The sequence below is a fragment of the Pteronotus mesoamericanus genome, unplaced genomic scaffold, assembly GCF_021234165.1.
Source record: "Pteronotus mesoamericanus isolate MK-2021 breed Mesoamerican mustached bat unplaced genomic scaffold, CSHL_Meso_final contig_291, whole genome shotgun sequence".
Classification (NCBI taxonomy): domain Eukaryota; kingdom Metazoa; phylum Chordata; class Mammalia; order Chiroptera; family Mormoopidae; genus Pteronotus; species Pteronotus mesoamericanus.
In genome coordinates this window covers 10547413-10552458 of record NW_026555124.1, presented here as the reverse complement: position 1 = coordinate 10552458, position 5046 = coordinate 10547413, and the positions used below count along the sequence as shown (strand labels likewise).

General features: G+C 37.3%; 1 pseudogene; it reads right to left on the bottom strand.

Moving 5' to 3' along the window:
• Positions 1 to 4398: 4398 nt before the first annotated feature.
• Positions 4399 to 4746, bottom strand: LOC129072026 (ATP synthase-coupling factor 6, mitochondrial-like; annotated as a pseudogene).
• Positions 4747 to 5046: the final 300 nt, after the last annotated feature.

Sequence of the window (5046 nt, the reverse complement as noted above, 5' to 3'; positions counted from 1 at the left end):
GGGCCGGAGAGGGTGGATGGTTACATGAGAAAGTCCTCCTAGATGACTCATAATGCATCAGAAGAACAGCGAGGTTGACAGCACCAAACTTGGAGCAATTATAAGGCTCTTCCTGAGATAATTAGGTGGTGGTACAGGGGAACATGGAATTTCACAGCCAAGAGAAGTTAAAAAGAAAGTATTGAAAGGGCTTGCTGACATCGTCATTCTCCACCAAATATTGCAATTTAAACAATAACTCTAGCTACAGAGGAAGAAAGTAAAATTACTGTTATTCCAAATGAAACAGCCTCATAGCCATGTTCACCCACCATCAGTAGAGATATTAAAGTACCATTCAGCGTGGCTCCTTCAAGTCAGGTGGTCTGAGCTCTAGTTGCTGCTATAATTAACTCTACTCATTCTATTTACCTGACAGAATTTCCTTTGGGTTTCCAGATGGTCCTGGCTTCCTCTAGGTTCATCAGCTGGAAGTCCTGAAAGCCATTCAAACTCCTCAGATTTGTGCCTGATCTGATTATCCCAATTTCAGAACACTGGGTGTAATTTCCCCTATTGGCATCTGTTGTCTCTGTTTCCAAGTTGAAAATGATTCAAGCAGTCAAAAGAGTAACTGATTGTATTCATTCATAGGCTGTTTTTGAACTGTATTTATTTCCTTCATGTTCTAGAGATAGCGGTGTTAATAGAGTGATTTCCAAAACACAGCGCGTGGAGTTGCTGATTTCCAGGTTTGTGACATCTGCTAAGATGCCATAAATAATAGTGGTGAGGCAGTAGCAAAGAAAGCTTCTATTCATCTGCATCTTAGCATGCTCACCTGAAGATGTGATTACTCTTGCATTTTCCCTATAATTCCTTGAAAATTGTTCAAGAGATCTAGTATGAGTAGGATAATGTCTAAGTGACAATTTAAGATGCTGGCTTAGTTTTGCTGTTTGGGATACTGACCACTTTCCAGCAATTTCCAATACCAATACAATGCCTCCAGGACTGGCAGCATCAAAGCACTATTGGAATATCAATAGCTGTGGTTGATTTACAGGTGTTGATATAAGAAACTGCCAAACCTGTAAGAATTTTTATGAGTTTATTTGAGCCAAACTGACGACAATTACCGGGAAACAAAATCTCAACAGAATGAGAAAATGTTCCAGAGAATGGCAGTTTTGCACCTTATTTTATACAGTACAATCAAAGAAGGAGGCGTAAGGGGATTACATGAAATCTGTTGGTGACAGATTAGGGAGGTAGAAGAAAGCAAAGCAGGGGAATGTCTGGAATTGGATAGAAATTAAAAAGAAAAGACACATACTTCTACATTGATGTGTATTAGATAATTAACAGTTAACAATGAACATGATAACAAAAAAATGAGGGGTTCTTTCACCTGCTGTGGTGGGAGAGTGTGCCCTTAGGGGTCTGTAGAAAAAGGAAATTATCCTGACATTTGAAAGATATGTTACCATAGATGCAAAAAAACAACAGACAGGCTCAGATAAGGTAAAGATTGACCTTTGTCAAGAAAGATACTGGCCAGAACATGACTACCTGCCAGGACAGGCTTTTAATTAGGAAGTTTTAATTTCAGACCATCCTATATGGTTACTTTAGGTCTCTGTAAGGGACACCATGCAGGTCTCCACGAGTTTGTCAGGTTTAGTATGTGGTCCCTTTTTCATCCACACAGATAAAGGAAAAAAATCAAAGTATCTTGAGGGTTGAGAGGATGTAAGTTTTTCTGCAAGGAGTCTCCAGTCTAGCAGGTGAGATATATTTGTGAACAACCAACCAAACTGGTTGGCATAAATAAAATTTCAGGGCCAAAATAAAGCATCCCAAATGCTTTAAAATTTGTTAAAATGCAATGAACACAAATTACTTTCCAGTATTATCATTATAGTTGTTTCCATAACAAAGATCAGTAGAGACTCCTGGACCTGAAAAGTGGGGGAAAAAAGGAGGAGGAGAAGAAATTCTTTTGTTCCTCTCCTTTCCCTGATTTATTTATTAACCTTATTTCTTGAGTAAATATTCAAATAAGCAAGTGACCTGGTTTTTCTCAGTCTATTCTCTGCCCTGCCTCCTTGGCACAGGGCTTGGTGCTGAACACCTGTATGCACATGAAGTATGAGCAAAGTATCCACCTAGATAGATCCAGCAATTAAAATGTTTTTTGTTGTTTTGTTTTTACTTTACCTCCTTTAATAAAACTGCTAAAGGTGTTAACACATATACTTTTAAGTTAAATGAAAGCAAATGCATTTTTTTTTTAATTTCAGTATAAATCTCTTTTAGGCCAAGGTAACAGAGTATTGGTGTAATCTCTGTAGAGTAAAACAGGGTTCACCTCTCATTATGCAGCTAGGCTAATGTTAATATGTCTCCATTCTAAAGGCAGGTTTCAGGGTAAACCGCCCCCAGATGTCTGTACAGGTGTACCTCGTTTTTGTTGTACTGTATAGGTGTTGTATTTTGTTGTTGTTGTTGTTGTTGTTGTTTTCACCAAGTGAAGGCAAGATCCTCCACAAGCAAAGATCACTAGCAAAGATTACGATTTGTTTTATTGTGGTGGTCTGAAGCCAAACTTGAAATATCTCTGAGGTATGCCTATAATCTGTTCTCTGGGGCCAATCTGATCCACAAGGTTTAAAGATTACAAAATGACCATGGATTTAAAAAACGTGGATTTCACTGGATTTTAATTCTTAATCTGTCCATTTTCTCAAATTTATCAAACATACAATTCGTGGCAACCCAAACCCACAAATACACTTACTGCTATCAGGTTGTTTACATCTACTTTGAAGGTCTTTTCAGTTAACCTTTTTCCTGACCCACCCCACAATTTCCTCTGGTTTGTTATTTGACAGACTATCCAAATACTTTACCTAAGTCATTTGCTTCCTTCCTACTGAAAGTTTTTTGTTTTGTTTTTTTTAACTGCTGCCACCAACCCCTTTCTTCCTGAGCAAGGATGAAGATTTTCTTCAGTCTGAAATCAGGGCTTTTACTTTGTAAAATGGAGCATTTTGAATTGCCTGATGGAGGACAGGAGCATGTATGAATTATAAATTCAGCCATAGAGGTATAACATAATTGTTAATATTTAGAGTAACTACATTTAAAGGTAATAAAACATTTCAAGGGGAGGGCCTTCTAGGCTTGTTATAAAGAACAAATAAACTGTTTTCATTACAATTAGCATGTCAATTGTTTATGTGAAAAGAGTTCGTTCTTTAAAATAGTTTCATTATTTCCCTCTGAAAACTCCCCCTTTTAGTCAATTGTTTAATAGATCATATTCTCAGAAATGGCACAAAGTCAAAGTCAAAAGATCACAAACTCCAAGTGAGTGTATTCTGAATCCATGGGCAGGAAGCTTCCTTACTTGCCCAAGGCAGAGGTCAGTGTGTATTTCAGTTCTCCCAACGATAACCTAAGGTTTCCTGAATTTCCTTCCCATAAGGCAGACTTAAAGTAACCCTTTTACACTTCATCACTCCTTTCTTTGGGCCCTAGAGTCTAGGGTATTACTGAATATTCACCTGTTTCTGCCCTGGAAAATCCCCAATGTTAACATAGGCCACATCATACCTAAATGCACTTATTTCTCAATTTAACCTCACTGAAGAATTTCCCAATGTAAAAACAGCACCAAGAAGTGTTTTTAAATTGCCAGATAAAAGAGACCTGGAAACATTACCACTGGGTCCTAAACCAATTCTCCTAGTGACCAGCTTTTGAATTTGGAAGAAGGTTGGATAGTCTAAGATACAACTGGTATTGACAGATTATAGTTCTATATCCTAAACATCCAAGTTAACTACTACTCACATACTCTGGGCTTGAAAATAACAGAACTATCAATTAGTAAAGCCACCTTTGAGCTCAATGATAATAGGGTCTGAGTGTGAGCCATAAGTCATGAGATGGGGATATAACCCTGTCCCCATCATTAATTATAATCTATATAACAGATCAATTCAGAGGAGTGGTTTTACAGGCTTTTGGAACCTTCTGCTCAAAATAAGATGGGAATGGGGCAGATGAATCCCATCATCTATTATTCCATAGATAGAGTTCTACTCTTTTTAATTTCAAAACTTTTTGGATTTTGATGAATAGTCTGTTGAAATATAAATATCTCTTTCAGCATTTATTACAATTTTATATCAGATAACATATCATAAAAAGTTGCTATTTTAGCAGAGGTTGGTCAGGAAGAGAAGGGAAAGCTGAGGCTGATGAGAGAGAAAGAAGGACATCAAAACAAAAAAATTTTCTTAATACCCAACATCACCAAATAATTTATTTGGAATCAGAATTCAAGAATATTTGATGATTGTTGAAATGTATATTTATTCTGATCAGTTTGTGCAACTTATCCAGTGCAAATTATTGGATAAATTTTACATTTCTTCTGGGCTGGAGTTTATTGATGACTTCAAATTTGGGATCTTCAAATCTGAAGTCTGGGAGCACATTCAGCTTCCTTTACCATGCATTTGCTTAAGCTTACAAAGCTCCCTCTTCAACTCTTGCTGATACTCTGGGCCAGTATCAACATGTCTTCCAGAACTGTCGCTTAGTTCTGTATTCCCTAATCTTGTCCATGAAGAGTTTCTGTACAGGATCGAGTTCCTTATTAAATACCACTGCTGTAACACCAATATTCCTCTTCAAATAGACTGAGACTGCAGACTGAATGACAGAGGAGAACCTGAAGAGCCTCTGAAGAATCATAGTGATCCTGTTATGGACAAGAAGGATCCTGGAGACAGTTTCACCAAAACAAATTTTATTACCATTCCCAGCCCACTTTTTTAGGACTACCTTAATCTACTTGCAATTACCCCTGATGATCATCTCTGGATTGAGGCCGGTAATTTTTCTGAACAAATATCAAGCTTAACAATTTGGATGAAGAATAAAGACAACTTTACTACTTGCTAGCCTTCAGTCCAAGGCATGATCATCCCTCTTCCATTGGTAAATGAATGCATTATTGCTTAACTTTCTGAAAGTACTCACTAGTCAAGCTAT